Source organism: Eucyclogobius newberryi, unplaced genomic scaffold (genome assembly GCF_026437365.1).
Source record: "Eucyclogobius newberryi isolate DKJ021-1_F unplaced genomic scaffold, fEucNew1.0.hap1 SCAF_36, whole genome shotgun sequence".
NCBI classification, from domain to species: domain Eukaryota; kingdom Metazoa; phylum Chordata; class Actinopteri; order Gobiiformes; family Gobiidae; genus Eucyclogobius; species Eucyclogobius newberryi.
The window spans coordinates 637,501-652,718 of NW_027316012.1; the positions used below are offsets into that span (position 1 = coordinate 637,501).

At 44.1% G+C, this 15,218-nt stretch overlaps 14 non-coding genes across 14 annotated transcripts; 11 read left to right on the forward strand and 3 right to left on the reverse strand.

The window, feature by feature from the left end:
• Nucleotides 1-33: 33 nt before the first annotated feature.
• On the reverse strand, nucleotides 34-115 carry trnal-uag (transfer RNA leucine (anticodon UAG)). Its single transcript has one exon. It is a non-coding gene; the product is annotated as a tRNA-Leu (tRNA).
• Nucleotides 116-275: 160 nt separating this feature from the next.
• Nucleotides 276-347, forward strand: trnag-ucc (transfer RNA glycine (anticodon UCC)). The gene has a single exon. It is a non-coding gene; the product is annotated as a tRNA-Gly (tRNA).
• A 2,385-nt stretch (nucleotides 348-2,732) lies between these two features.
• On the forward strand, nucleotides 2,733-2,814 carry trnas-aga (transfer RNA serine (anticodon AGA)). Its single transcript has one exon. It is a non-coding gene; the product is annotated as a tRNA-Ser (tRNA).
• A 180-nt stretch (nucleotides 2,815-2,994) lies between these two features.
• On the reverse strand, nucleotides 2,995-3,076 carry trnal-uag (transfer RNA leucine (anticodon UAG)). Its single transcript has one exon. It is a non-coding gene; the product is annotated as a tRNA-Leu (tRNA).
• Nucleotides 3,077-3,236: 160 nt separating this feature from the next.
• trnag-ucc (transfer RNA glycine (anticodon UCC)) lies at nucleotides 3,237-3,308 on the forward strand. Its single transcript has one exon. It is a non-coding gene; the product is annotated as a tRNA-Gly (tRNA).
• A 1,349-nt stretch (nucleotides 3,309-4,657) lies between these two features.
• On the forward strand, nucleotides 4,658-4,739 carry trnas-aga (transfer RNA serine (anticodon AGA)). The gene has a single exon. It is a non-coding gene; the product is annotated as a tRNA-Ser (tRNA).
• A 422-nt stretch (nucleotides 4,740-5,161) lies between these two features.
• trnag-ucc (transfer RNA glycine (anticodon UCC)) lies at nucleotides 5,162-5,233 on the forward strand. The gene has a single exon. It is a non-coding gene; the product is annotated as a tRNA-Gly (tRNA).
• Nucleotides 5,234-7,623: 2,390 nt separating this feature from the next.
• On the forward strand, nucleotides 7,624-7,705 carry trnas-aga (transfer RNA serine (anticodon AGA)). The gene has a single exon. It is a non-coding gene; the product is annotated as a tRNA-Ser (tRNA).
• A 422-nt stretch (nucleotides 7,706-8,127) lies between these two features.
• Nucleotides 8,128-8,199, forward strand: trnag-ucc (transfer RNA glycine (anticodon UCC)). Its single transcript has one exon. It is a non-coding gene; the product is annotated as a tRNA-Gly (tRNA).
• A 2,384-nt stretch (nucleotides 8,200-10,583) lies between these two features.
• trnas-aga (transfer RNA serine (anticodon AGA)) lies at nucleotides 10,584-10,665 on the forward strand. Its single transcript has one exon. It is a non-coding gene; the product is annotated as a tRNA-Ser (tRNA).
• A 422-nt stretch (nucleotides 10,666-11,087) lies between these two features.
• On the forward strand, nucleotides 11,088-11,159 carry trnag-ucc (transfer RNA glycine (anticodon UCC)). Its single transcript has one exon. It is a non-coding gene; the product is annotated as a tRNA-Gly (tRNA).
• A 1,359-nt stretch (nucleotides 11,160-12,518) lies between these two features.
• On the forward strand, nucleotides 12,519-12,600 carry trnas-aga (transfer RNA serine (anticodon AGA)). The gene has a single exon. It is a non-coding gene; the product is annotated as a tRNA-Ser (tRNA).
• Nucleotides 12,601-12,780: 180 nt separating this feature from the next.
• trnal-uag (transfer RNA leucine (anticodon UAG)) lies at nucleotides 12,781-12,862 on the reverse strand. Its single transcript has one exon. It is a non-coding gene; the product is annotated as a tRNA-Leu (tRNA).
• Nucleotides 12,863-14,974: 2,112 nt separating this feature from the next.
• Nucleotides 14,975-15,056, forward strand: trnas-aga (transfer RNA serine (anticodon AGA)). The gene has a single exon. It is a non-coding gene; the product is annotated as a tRNA-Ser (tRNA).
• The last annotated feature ends 162 nt before the right edge of the window (nucleotides 15,057-15,218 follow it).

Sequence of the window (15,218 nt, forward strand, 5' to 3'; positions counted from 1 at the left end):
CACAGCCCTGCTCTTGACGTTCGGCATGAGAACTGGCAGCGGTGGAATTTGAACCCACGCCTCCGAAGAGACTGGAGCCTAAATCCTGCGCCTTAGACCACTCGGCCACGCTACCTGTTGCTCAGTTGGACAAGAAATGCGACTAGCGAAACCGTGCAAAAAAAGGCGTTTCTATGATAGTAATTATCTTCAAACCATGTTCCGTGTGCATGGAACTTTCGATATCAATTACAGGCGCCGATTTGCGACACTGCACTGCGAAAGCATGTGTCCTTGCGATGGTGGTATAGTGGTAAGCATAGCTGCCTTCCAAGCAGTTGACCCGGGTTCGATTCTCGGCCATCGCATGCTGTACTTTTGAGTTATACTTGTGTATATGCAGTTTCATTCACAACTAAAGCTCTCAGAGGGCAATGGCCAAACTGTCAAACAGTTGAGTATTAGAGCATTTGAACTAATCCTCTTGGCAGATCGCATGATTGCGGAGTGACAGGTATGAAACAGCCCCATAACATGAATGAGTGAATGCTGTTCACCCACTATAACAAGAATCAACAAAGTACATGACGCTGACGTGAAGTTGAACACGCAACTTTCTGATCTGGAGTCAGACGCGCTACCGTTGCGCCACAGAGGCAGCCCGAGTGGTCCGGTCCGATGGCGCTGTGTTACGTTATAGAAGAAACGCTCAAATAAGCTCTATTTTCAGAATCAAAAAGGTTTTCTGGCAATTGTCAGTGAACAAAATTCCCAAACTACAAGCGTACTTGGGTGGTAAGGTGCAGCATAGCATTTTAGCCTAAGTCCAAGATGTTTATAACACATGAGATTATTCAGCAACGCCTTGACAGGGATGACTAATGAGGCCAAAGAGTTCTTTTGGGGTCTCCCCACGTAGATTTAAATCCTGAGAGTAATGGCTTCTTCTGCTCAAGTGTGTGATGGGATTTTGTTTACTTTGCCAGTGCCCCATTTTTAAGCCTATGGCTTTTGATTTCTTTCGATCGATCGATCGATCTTTGCAAAGTAAATAAGTATTCAACTGTGGACTCTTGATTGACATTGCCATCCCTCTGAACTTTAGAAGCATGCGCTTTGGCCTCAAAACTCCTCCTACTTTTGGCGGCAGGAAAAAAAGGCTACAACCCATACACACGCACAAGAAAAGGTTCCGATGGCGCTGTGTTACGTTATAGAAGAAACGTTTAAATAAGCTCTATTTTCAGAATCAAAAAGGTTTTCTGGCAATTGTCAGTGAACAAAATTCCCAAACTACAAGCGTACTTGGGTGGTAAGGTGCAGCATAGCATTTTAGCCCAAGTCCAAGATGTTTATAACACATGAGATTATTCAGCAACGCCTTGACAGGGATGACTAATGAGGCCAAAGAGTTCTTTTGGGGTCTCCCCACGTAGATTTAAATCCTGAGAGTAATGGCTTCTTCTGCTCAAGTGTGTGATGGGATTTTGTTTACTTTGCCAGTGCCCCATTTTTAAGCCTATGGCTTTTGATTTCTTTCGATCGATCGATCGATCTTTGCAAAGTAAATAAGTATTCAACTGCGGACTCTTGATTGACATTGCCATCCCTCTGAACTTTAGAAGCATGCGCTTTGGCCTCAAAACTCCTCCTACTTTTGGCGGCAGGAAAAAAAGGCTACAACCCATACACACGCACAAGAAAAGGTTCCGATGGCGCTGTGTTACGTTATAGAAGAAACGTTTAAATAAGCTCTATTTTCAGAATCAAAAAGGTTTTCTGGCAATTGTCAGTGAACAAAATTCCCAAACTACAAGCGTACTTGGGTGGTAAGGTGCAGCATAGCATTTTAGCCTAAGTCCAAGATGTTTATAACACATGAGATTATTCAGCAACGCCTTGACAGGGATGACTAATGAGGCCAAAGAGTTCTTTTGGGGTCTCCCCACGTAGATTTAAATCCTGAGAGTAATGGCTTCTTCTGCTCAAGTGTGTGATGGGATTTTGTTTACTTTGCCAGTGCCCCATTTTTAAGCCTATGGCTTTTGATTTCTTTCGATCGATCGATCTTTGCAAAGTAAATAAGTATTCAACTGCGGACTCTTGATTGACATTGCCATCCCTCTGAACTTTAGAAGCATGCGCTTTGGCCTCAAAACTCCTCCTACTTTTGGCGGCAGGAAAAAAAGGCTACAACCCATACACACGCACAAGAAAAGGTTCCGATGGCGCTGTGTTACGTTAAAGAAGAAACGCTCAAATAAGCTCTATTTTCAGAATCAAAAAGGTTTTCTGGCAATTGTCAGTGAACAAAATTCCCAAACTACAAGCGTACTTGGGTGGTAAGGTGCAGCATAGCATTTTAGCCTAAGTCCAAGATGTTTATAACACATGAGATTATTCAGCAACGCCTTGACAGGGATGACTAATGAGGCCAAAGAGTTCTTTTGGGGTCTCCCCACGTAGATTTAAATCCTGAGAGTAATGGCTTCTTCTGCTCAAGTGTGTGATGGGATTTTGTTTACTTTGCCAGTGCCCCATTTTTAAGCCTATGGCTTTTGATTTCTTTCGATCGATCAATCTTTGCAAAGTAAATAAGTATTCAACTGCGGACTCTTGATTGACATTGCCATCCCTCTGAACTTTAGAAGCATGCGCTTTGGCCTCAAAACTCCTCCTACTTTTGGCGGCAGGAAAAAAAGGCTACGACCCATACACACGCACAAGAAAAGGTTCCCATAAGCAGCTAATGAGTTGTTGTGGCTGAGTGGTTAAGGCGATGGACTAGAAATCCATTGGGAATTTCCCGCGCAGGTTCGAATCCTGCCAACAACGTGGTTCATGTTGTTCCCGTACGGGCCCCTGCTGGCAGGCCATTTGGCGGAAGTAAAGAATACCTGGTTGGCTTTTGACCAGGGCCAGATTTAGAATATGTATTTTATGAAAGCTAAACTCAAACGGAAGCGCTGCCGACAGACATCACACAGCCCTGCTCTTGACGTTCGGCATGAGAACTGGCAGCGGTGGAATTTGAACCCACGCCTCCGAAGAGACTGGAGCCTAAATCCTGCGCCTTAGACCACTCGGCCACGCTACCTGTTGCTCAGTTGGACAAGAAATGCGACCAGCGAAACCGTGCAAAAAAAGGCGTTTCTATGATAGTAATTATCTTCAAACCATGTTCCGTGTGCATGGAACTTTAGATATCAATTACAGGCGCCGATTTGCGACACTGCACTGCGAAAGCATGTGTCCTTGCGATGGTGGTATAGTGGTAAGCATAGCTGCCTTCCAAGCAGTTGACCCGGGTTCGATTCTCGGCCATCGCATGCTGTATTTTTGAGTTATACTTGTGTATATGCAGTTTCATTCACAACTAAAGCTCTCAGAGGGCAATGGCCAAACTGTCAAACAGTTGAGTATTAGAGCATTTGAACTAATCCTCTTGGCAGATCGCATGATTGCGGAGTGACAGGTATGAAACAGCCCCATAACATGAATTAGTGAATGCTGTTCACCCACTATAACAAGAATCAACAAAGTACATGACGCTGACGTGAAGTTGAACACGCAACTTTCTGATCTGGAGTCAGACGCGCTACCGTTGCGCCACAGAGGCAGCCCGAGTGGTCCGGTCCGATGGCGCTGTGTTACGTTATAGAAGAAACGCTCAAATAAGCTCTATTTTCAGAATCAAAAAGGTTTTCTGGCAATTGTCAGTGAACAAAATTCCCAAACTACAAGCGTACTTGGGTGGTAAGGTGCAGCATAGCATTTTAGCCTAAGTCCAAGATGTTTATAACACATGAGATTATTCAGCAACGCCTTGACAGGGATGACTAATGAGGCCAAAGAGTTCTTTTGGGGTCTCCCCACGTAGATTTAAATCCTGAGAGTAATGGCTTCTTCTGCTCAAGTGTGTGATGGGATTTTGTTTACTTTGCCAGTGCCCCATTTTTAAGCCTATGGCTTTTGATTTCTTTCGATCGATCGATCGATCGATCTTTGCAAAGTAAATAAGTATTCAACTGCGGACTCTTGATTGACATTGCCATCCCTCTGAACTTTAGAAGCATGCGCTTTGGCCTCAAAACTCCTCCTACTTTTGGCGGCAGGAAAAAAAGGCTACAACCCATACACACGCACAAGAAAAGGTTCCGATGGCGCTGTGTTACGTTATAGAAGAAACGCTCAAATAAGCTCTATTTTCAGAATCAAAAAGGTTTCCTGGCAATTGTCAGTGAACAAAATTCCCAAACTACAAGCGTACTTGGGTGGTAAGGTGCTGCATAGCATTTTAGCCCAAGTCCAAGATGTTTATAACACATGAGATTATTCAGCAACGCCTTGACAGGGATGACTAATGAGGCCAAAGAGTTCTTTGGGGTCTCCCCACGTAGATTTAAATCCTGAGAGTAATGGCTTCTTCTGCTCAAGTGTGTGATGGGATTTTGTTTATTTTGCCAGTGCCCCATTTTTAAGCCTATGGCTTTTGATTTCTTTCGATCAATCGATCGATCTTTGCAAAGTAAATAAGTATTCAACTGCGGACTCTTGATTGACATTGCCATCCCTCTGAACTTTAGAAGCATGCGCTTTGGCCTCAAAACTCCGGCAGGAAAAAAAGGCTACAACCCATACACACGCACAAGAAAAGGTTCCCGTAAGCAGCTAATGAGTTGTTGTGGCCGAGTGGTTAAGGCGATGGACTAGAAATCCATTGGGAATTTCCCGCGCAGGTTCGAATCCTGCCAACAACGTGGTTCATGTTGTTCCCGTACGGGCCCCTGCTGGCAGGCCATTTGGCGGAAGTAAAGAATACCTGGTTGGCTTTTGACCAGGGCCAGATTTAGAATATGTATTTTATGAAAGCTAAACTCAAACGGAAGCGCTGCTGACAGACATCACACAGCCCTGCTCTTGACGTTCGGCATGAGAACTGGCAGCGGTGGAATTTGAACCCACGCCTCCGAAGAGACTGGAGCCTAAATCCTGCGCCTTAGAGCACTCGGCCACGCTACCTGTTGCTCAGTTGGACAAGAAATGCGACCAGCGAAACCGTGCAAAAAAAGGCGTTTCTATGATAGTAATTATCTTCAAACCATGTTCCGTGTGCATGGAACTTTAGATATCAATTACAGGCGCCGATTTGCGACACTGCACTGCGAAAGCATGTGTCCTTGCGATGGTGGTATAGTGGTAAGCATAGCTGCCTTCCAAGCAGTTGACCCGGGTTCGATTCTCGGCCATCGCATGCTGTATTTTTTTAGTTATACTTGTGTATATGCAGTTTCATTCACAACTAAAGCTCTCAGAGGGCAATGGCCAAACTGTCAAACAGTTGAGTACTAGAGCATTTGAACTAATCCTCTTGGCAGATCGCATGATTGCGGAGTGACAGGTATGAAACAGCCCCATAACATGAATTAGTGAATGCTGTTCACCCACTATAACAAGAATCAACAAAGTACATGACGCTGACGTGAAGTTGAACACGCAACTTTCTCATCTGGAGTCAGACGCGCTACCGTTGCGCCACAGAGGCAGCCCGAGTGGTCCGGTCCGATGGCGCTGTGTTACGTTATAGAAGAAACGCTCAAATAAGCTCTATTTTCAGAATCAAAAAGGTTTTCTGGCAATTGTCAGTGAACAAAATTCCCAAACTACAAGCGTACTTGGGTGGTAAGGTGCTGCATAGCATTTTAGCCTAAGTCCAAGATGTTTATAACACATGAGATTATTCAGCAACGCCTTGACAGGGATGACTAATGAGGCCAAAGAGTTCTTTTGGGGTCTCCCCACGTAGATTTAAATCCTGAGAGTAATGGCTTCTTCTGCTCAAGTGTGTGATGTGATTTTGTTTACTTTGCCAGTGCCCCATTTTTAAGCCTATGGCTTTTGATTTCTTTCGATCGATCGATCGATCGATCTTTGCAAAGTAAATAAGTATTCAACTGCGGACTCTTGATTGACATTGCCATCCCTCTGAACTTTAGAAGCATGCGCTTTGGCCTCAAAACTCCTCCTACTTTTGGCGGCAGGAAAAAAAGGCTACAACCCATACACACGCACAAGAAAAGGTTCCGATGGCGCTGTGTTACGTTATAGAAGAAACGTTTAAATAAACTCTATTTTCAGAATCAAAAAGGTTTTCTGGCAATTGTCAGTGAACAAAATTCCCAAACTGGAAGCGTACTTGGGTGGTAAGGTGCAGCATAGCATTTTAGCCTAAGTCCAAGATGTTTATAACACATGAGATTATTCAGCAACGCCTTGACAAGGATGACTAATGAGGCCAAAGAGTTCTTTTGGGGTCTCCCCACGTAGATTTAAATCCTGAGAGTAATGGCTTCTTCTGCTCAAGTGTGTGATGGGATTTTGTTTATTTTGCCAGTGCCCCATTTTTAAGCCTATGGCTTTTGATTTCTTTCGATCGATCGATCGATCTTTGCAAAGTAAATAAGTATTCAACTGCGGACTCTTGATTGACATTGCCATCCCTCTGAACTTTAGAAGCATGCGCTTTGGCCTCAAAACTCCTCCTACTTTTGGCGGCAGGAAAAAAAGGCTACAACCCATACACACGCACAAGAAAAGGTTCCGATGGCGCTGTGTTACGTTATAGAAGAAACGTTTAAATAAGCTCTATTTTAGGAATCAAAAAGGTTTTCTGGCAATTGTCAGTGAACAAAATTCCCAAACTACAAGCGTACTTGGGTGGTAAGGTGCAGCATAGCATTTTAGCCTAAGTCCAAGATGTTTATAACACATGAGATTATTCAGCAACGCCTTGACAGGGATGACTAATGAGGCCAAAGAGTTCTTTTGGGGTCTCCCCACGTAGATTTAAATCCTGAGAGTAATGGCTTCTTCTGCTCAAGTGTGTGATGGGATTTTGTTTACTTTGCCAGTGCCCCATTTTTAAGCCTATGGCTTTTGATTTCTTTCGATCGATCGATCTTTGCAAAGTAAATAAGTATTCAACTGCGGACTCTTGATTGACATTGCCATCCCTCTGAACTTTAGAAGCATGCGCTTTGGCCTCAAAACTCCTCCTACTTTTGGCGGCAGGAAAAAAAGGCTACAACCCATACACACGCACAAGAAAAGGTTCCGATGGCGCTGTGTTACGTTATAGAAGAAACGTTTAAATAAGCTCTATTTTCAGAATCAAAAAGGTTTTCTGGCAATTGTCAGTGAACAAAATTCCCAAACTACAAGCGTACTTGGGTGGTAAGGTGCAGCATAGCATTTTAGCCTAAGTCCAAGATGTTTATAACACATGAGATTATTCAGCAACGCCTTGACAGGGATGACTAATGAGGCCAAAGAGTTCTTTTGGGGTCTCCCCACGTAGATTTAAATCCTGAGAGTAATGGCTTCTTCTGCTCAAGTGTGTGATGGGATTTTGTTTACTTTGCCAGTGCCCCATTTTTAAGCCTATGGCTTTTGATTTCTTTCGATCGATCGATCTTTGCAAAGTAAATAAGTATTCAACTGCGGACTCTTGATTGACATTGCCATCCCTCTGAACTTTAGAAGCATGCGCTTTGGCCTCAAAACTCCTCCTACTTTTGGCGGCAGGAAAAAAAGGCTACGACCCATACACATGCACAAGAAAAGGTTCCCGTAAGCAGCTAATGAGTTGTTGTGTCCGAGTGGTTAAGGCGATGGACTAGAAATCCATTGGGAATTTCCCGCGCAGGTTCGAATCCTGCCAACAACATGGTTCATGTTGTTCCCGTACGGGCCCCTGCTGGCAGGCCATTTGGCGGAAGTAAAGAATACCTGGTTGGCATTTGACCAGGGCCAGATTTAGAATATGTATTTTATGAAAGCTAAACTCAAACGGAAGCGCTGCCGACAGACATCACACAGCCCTGCTCTTGACGTTCGGCATGAGAACTGGCAGCGGTGGAATTTGAACCCACGCCTCCGAAGAGACTGGAGCCTAAATCCTGCGCCTTAGAGCACTCGGCCACGCTACCTGTTGCTCAGTTGGACAAGAAATGCGACCAGCGAAACCGTGCAAAAAAAGGCGTTTCTATGATAGTAATTATCTTCAAACCATGTTCCGTGTGCATGGAACTTTAGATATCAATTACAGGCGCCGATTTGTGACACTGCACTGCGAAAGCATGTGTCCTTGCGATGGTGGTATAGTGGTAAGCATAGCTGCCTTCCAAGCAGTTGGCCCGGGTTCGATTCTCGGCCATCGTATGCTGTATTTTTGAGTTATACTTGTGTATATGCAGTTTCATTCACAACTAAAGCTCTCAGAGGGCAATGGCCAAACTGTCAAACAGTTGAGTATTAGAGCATTTGAACTAATCCTCTTGGCAGATCGCATGATTGCGGAGTGACAGGTATGAAACAGCCCCATAACATGAATTAGTGAATGCTGTTCACCCACTATAACAAGAATCAACAAAGTACATGACGCTGACGTGAAGTTGAACACGCAACTTTCTGATCTGGAGTCAGACGCGCTACCGTTGCGCCACAGAGGCAGCCCGAGTGGTCCGGTCCGATGGCGCTGTGTTACGTTATAGAAGAAACGCTCAAATAAGCTCTATTTTCAGAATCAAAAAGGTTTTCTGGCAATTGTCAGTGAACAAAATTCCCAAACTACAAGCGTACTTGGGTGGTAAGGTGCTGCATAGCATTTTAGCCTAAGTCCAAGATGTTTATAACACATGAGATTATTCAGCAACGCCTTGACAGGGATGACTAATGAGGCCAAAGAGTTCTTTTGGGGTCTCCCCACGTAGATTTAAATCCTGAGAGTAATGGCTTCTTCTGCTCAAGTGTGTGATGTGATTTTGTTTACTTTGCCAGTGCCCCATTTTTAAGCCTATGGCTTTTGATTTCTTTCGATCGATCGATCGATCGATCTTTGCAAAGTAAATAAGTATTCAACTGCGGACTCTTGATTGACATTGCCATCCCTCTGAACTTTAGAAGCATGCGCTTTGGCCTCAAAACTCCTCCTACTTTTGGCGGCAGGAAAAAAAGGCTACAACCCATACACACGCACAAGAAAAGGTTCCAATGGCGCTGTGTTACGTTATAGAAGAAACGTTTAAATAAGCTCTATTTTCAGAATCAAAAAGGTTTTCTGGCAATTGTCAGTGAACAAAATTCCCAAACTGGAAGCGTACTTGGGTGGTAAGGTGCAGCATAGCATTTTAGCCTAAGTCCAAGATGTTTATAACACATGAGATTATTCAGCAACGCCTTGACAGGGATGACTAATGAGGCCAAAGAGTTCTTTTGGGGTCTCCCCACGTAGATTTAAATCCTGAGAGTAATGGCTTCTTCTGCTCAAGTGTGTGATGGGATTTTGTTTATTTTGCCAGTGCCCCATTTTTAAGCCTATGGCTTTTGATTTCTTTCGATCGATCGATCGATCTTTGCAAAGTAAATAAGTATTCAACTGCGGACTCTTGATTGACATTGCCATCCCTCTGAACTTTAGAAGCATGCGCTTTGGCCTCAAAACTCCTCCTACTTTTGGCGGCAGGAAAAAAAGGCTACAACCCATACACACGCACAAGAAAAGGTTCCGATGGCGCTGTGTTACGTTATAGAAGAAACGTTTAAATAAGCTCTATTTTAGGAATCAAAAAGGTTTTCTGGCAATTGTCAGTGAACAAAATTCCCAAACTGGAAGCGTACTTGGGTGGTAAGGTGCAGCATAGCATTTTAGCCTAAGTCCAAGATGTTTATAACACATGAGATTATTCAGCAACGCCTTGACAAGGATGACTAATGAGGCCAAAGAGTTCTTTTGGGGTCTCCCCACGTAGATTTAAATCCTGAGAGTAATGGCTTCTTCTGCTCAAGTGTGTGATGGGATTTTGTTTATTTTGCCAGTGCCCCATTTTTAAGCCTATGGCTTTTGATTTCTTTCGATCGATCGATCGATCTTTGCAAAGTAAATAAGTATTCAACTGCGGACTCTTGATTGACATTGCCATCCCTCTGAACTTTAGAAGCATGCGCTTTGGCCTCAAAACTCCTCCTACTTTTGGCGGCAGGAAAAAAAGGCTACAACCCATACACACGCACAAGAAAAGGTTCCGATGGCGCTGTGTTACGTTATAGAAGAAACGTTTAAATAAGCTCTATTTTCAGAATCAAAAAGGTTTTCTGGCAATTGTCAGTGAACAAAATTCCCAAACTACAAGCGTACTTGGGTGGTAAGGTGCAGCATAGCATTTTAGCCTAAGTCCAAGATGTTTATAACACATGAGATTATTCAGCAACGCCTTGACAGGGATGACTAATGAGGCCAAAGAGTTCTTTTGGGGTCTCCCCACGTAGATTTAAATCCTGAGAGTAATGGCTTCTTCTGCTCAAGTGTGTGATGGGATTTTGTTTACTTTGCCAGTGCCCCATTTTTAAGCCTATGGCTTTTGATTTATTTCGATCGATCGATCGATCTTTGCAAAGTAAATAAGTATTCAACTGCGGACTCTTGATTGACATTGCCATCCCTCTGAACTTTAGAAGCATGCGCTTTGGCCTCAAAACTCCGGCAGGAAAAAAAGGCTACAACCCATACACACGCACAAGAAAAGGTTCCCGTAAGCAGCTAATGAGTTGTTGTGGCCGAGTGGTTAAGGCGATGGACTAGAAATCCATTGGGAATTTCCCGCGCAGGTTCGAATCCTGCCAACAACGTGGTTCATGTTGTTCCCGTACGGGCCCCTGCTGGCAGGCCATTTGGCGGAAGTAAAGAATACCTGGTTGGCATTTGACCAGGGCCAGATTTAGAATATGTATTTTATGAAAGCTAAACTCAAACGGAAGCGCTGCCGACAGACATCACACAGCCCTGCTCTTGACGTTCGGCATGAGAACTGGCAGCGGTGGAATTTGAACCCACGCCTCCGAAGAGACTGGAGCCTAAATCCTGCGCCTTAGAGCACTCGGCCACGCTACCTGTTGCTCAGTTGGACAAGAAATGCGACCAGCGAAACCGTGCAAAAAAAGGCGTTTCTATGATAGTAATTATCTTCAAACCATGTTCCGTGTGCATGGAACTTTAGATATCAATTACAGGCGCCGATTTGCGACACTGCACTGCGAAAGCATGTGTCCTTGCGATGGTGGTATAGTGGTAAGCATAGCTGCCTTCCAAGCAGTTGACCCGGGTTCGATTCTCGGCCATTGCATGCTGTATTTTTGAGTTATACTTGTGTATAAGCAGTTTCATTCACACCTAAAGCTCTCAGAGGGCAATGGCCAAACTGTCAAACAGTTGAGTATTAGAGCATTTGAACTAATCCTCTTGGCAGATCGCATGATTGCGGAGTGACAGGTATGAAACAGCCCCATAACATGAATTAGTGAATGCTGTTCACCCACTATAACAAGAATCAACAAAGTACATGACGCTGACGTGAAGTTGAACACGCAACTTTCTGATCTGGAGTCAGACGCGCTACCGTTGCGCCACAGAGGCAGCCCGAGTGGTCCGGTCCGATGGCGCTGTGTTACGTTATAGAAGAAACGCTCAAATAAGCTCTATTTTCAGAATCAAAAAGGTTTTCTGGCAATTGTCAGTGAACAAAATTCCCAAACTACAAGCGTACTTGGGTGGTAAGGTGCAGCATAGCATTTTAGCCTAAGTCCAAGATGTTTATAACACATGAGATTATTCAGCAACGCCTTGACAGGGATGACTAATGAGGCCAAAGAGTTCTTTTGGGGTCTCCCCATGTAGATTTAAATCCTGAGAGTAATGGCTTCTTCTGCTCAAGTGTGTGATGGGATTTTGTTTACTTTGCCAGTGCCCCATTTTTAAGCCTATGGCTTTTGATTTCTTTCGATCGATCGATCGATCGATCTTTGCAAAGTAAATAAGTATTCAACTGCGGACTCTTGATTGACATTGCCATCCCTCTGAACTTTAGAAGCATGCGCTTTGGCCTCAAAACTCCTCCTACTTTTGGCGGCAGGAAAAAAAGGCTACAACCCATACACACGCACAAGAAAAGGTTCCGATGGCGCTGTGTTACGTTATAGAAGAAACGTTTAAATAAGCTCTATTTTCAGAATCAAAAAGGTTTTCTGGCAATTGTCAGTGAACAAAATTCCCAAACTGGAAGCGTACTTGGGTGGTAAGGTGCAGCATAGCATTTTAGCCTAAGTCCAAGATGTTTATAACACATGTGATTATTCAGCAACGCCTTGACAGGGATGACTAATGAGGCCAAAGAGTTCTTTTGGGGTCTCCCCACGTAGATTTAAATCCTGAGAGTAATGGCTTCTTCTGCTCAAGTGTGTGATGGGATTTTGTTTATTTTGCCAGTGCCCCATTTTTAAGCCTATGGCTTTTGATTTCTTTCGATCGATCGATCTTTGCAAAGTAAATAAGTATTCAACTGCGGACTCTTGATTGACATTGCCATCCCTCTGAACTTTAGAAGCATGCGCTTTGGCCTCAAAACTCCTCCTACTTTTGGCGGCAGGAAAAAAAGGCTACGACCCATACACATGCACAAGAAAAGGTTCTCGTAAGTAGCTAATGAGTTGTTGTGGCCGAGTGGTTAAGGCGATGGACTAGAAATCCATTGGGAATTTCCCGCGCAGGTTCGAATCCTGCCAACAACGTGGTTCATGTTGTTCCCGTACGGGCCCCTGCTGGCAGGCCATTTGGCGGAAGTAAAGAATACCTGGTTGGCTTTTGACCAGGGCCAGATTTAGAATATGTATTTTATGAAAGCTAAACTCAAACGGAAGCGCTGCCGACAGACATCACACAGCCCTGCTCTTGACGTTCGGCATGAGAACTGGCAGCGGTGGAATTTGAACCCACGCCTCCGAAGAGACTGGAGCCTAAATCCTGCGCCTTAGACCACTCGGCCACGCTACCTGTTGCTCAGTTGGACAAGAAATGCGACCAGCGAAACCGTGCAAAAAAAGGCGTTTCTATGATAGTAATTATCTTCAAACCATGTTCCGTGTGCATGGAACTTTAGATATCAATTACAGGCGCCGATTTGCGACACTGCACTGCGAAAGCATGTGTCCTTGCGATGGTGGTATAGTGGTAAGCATAGCTGCCTTCCAAGCAATTGACCCGGGTTCGATTCTCGGCCATCGCATGCTGTATTTTTGAGTTATACTTGTGTATATGCAGTTTCATTCACAACTAAAGCTCTCAGAGGGCAATGGCCAAACTGTCAAACAGTTGAGTATTAGAGCATTTGAACTAATCCTCTTGGCAGATCGCATGATTGCGGAGTGACAGGTATGAAACAGCCCCATAACATGAATTAGTGAATGCTGTTCACCCACTATAACAAGAATCAACAAAGTACATGACGCTGACGTGAAGTTGAACACGCAACTTTCTCATCTGGAGTCAGACGCGCTACCGTTGCGCCACAGAGGCAGCCCGAGTGGTCCGGTCCGATGGCGCTGTGTTACGTTATAGAAGAAACGCTCAAATAAGCTCTATTTTCAGAATCAAAAAGGTTTTCTGGCAATTGTCAGTGAACAAAATTCCCAAACTACAAGCGTACTTGGGTGGTAAGGTGCTGCATAGCATTTTAGCCTAAGTCCAAGATGTTTATAACACATGAGATTATTCAGCAACGCCTTGACAGGGATGACTAATGAGGCCAAAGAGTTCTTTTGGGGTCTCCCCACGTAGATTTAAATCCTGAGAGTAATGGCTTCTTCTGCTCAAGTGTGTGATGTGATTTTGTTTACTTTGCCAGTGCCCCATTTTTAAGCCTATGGCTTTTGATTTCTTTCGATCGATCGATCGATCGATCTTTGCAAAGTAAATAAGTATTCAACTGCGGACTCTTGATTGACATTGCCATCCCTCTGAACTTTAGAAGCATGCGCTTTGGCCTCAAAACTCCTCCTACTTTTGGCGGCAGGAAAAAAAGGCTACAACCCATACACACGCACAAGAAAAGGTTCCGATGGCGCTGTGTTACGTTATAGAAGAAACGTTTAAATAAACTCTATTTTCAGAATCAAAAAGGTTTTCTGGCAATTGTCAGTGAACAAAATTCCCAAACTGGAAGCGTACTTGGGTGGTAAGGTGCAGCATAGCATTTTAGCCTAAGTCCAAGATGTTTATAACACATGAGATTATTCAGCAACGCCTTGACAGGGATGACTAATGAGGCCAAAGAGTTCTTTTGGGGTCTCCCCACGTAGATTTAAATCCTGAGAGTAATGGCTTCTTCTGCTCAAGTGTGTGATGGGATTTTGTTTATTTTGCCAGTGCCCCATTTTTAAGCCTATGGCTTTTGATTTCTTTCGATCGATCGATCGATCTTTGCAAAGTAAATAAGTATTCAACTGCGGACTCTTGATTGACATTGCCATCCCTCTGAACTTTAGAAGCATGCGCTTTGGCCTCAAAACTCCTCCTACTTTTGGCGGCAGGAAAAAAAGGCTACAACCCATACACACGCACAAGAAAAGGTTCCGATGGCGCTGTGTTACGTTATAGAAGAAACGTTTAAATAAGCTCTATTTTAGGAATCAAAAAGGTTTTCTGGCAATTGTCAGTGAACAAAATTCCCAAACTACAAGCGTACTTGGGTGGTAAGGTGCAGCATAGCATTTTAGCCTAAGTCCAAGATGTTTATAACACATGAGATTATTCAGCAACGCCTTGACAGGGATGACTAATGAGGCCAAAGAGTTCTTTTGGGGTCTCCCCACGTAGATTTAAATCCTGAGAGTAATGGCTTCTTCTGCTCAAGTGTGTGATGGGATTTTGTTTACTTTGCCAGTGCCCCATTTTTAAGCCTATGGCTTTTGATTTCTTTCGATCGATCGATCGATCTTTGCAAAGTAAATAAGTATTCAACTGCGGACTCTTGATTGACATTGCCATCCCTCTGAACTTTAGAAGCATGCGCTTTGGCCTCAAAACTCCTCCTACTTTTGGCGGCAGGAAAAAAAGGCTACGACCCATACACATGCACAAGAAAAGGTTCCCGTAAGCAGCTAATGAGTTGTTGTGGCCGAGTGGTTAAGGCGATGGACTAGAAATCCATTGGGAATTTCCCGCGCAGGTTCGAATCCTGCCAACAACGTGGTTCATGTTGTTCCCGTACGGGCCCCTGCTGGCAGGCCATTTGGCGGAAGTAAAGAATACCTGGTTGGCTTTTGACCAGGGCCAGATTTAGAATATGTATTTTATGAAAGCTAAACTCAAACGGAAGCGCTGCCGACAGACATCACACAGCCCTGCTCTT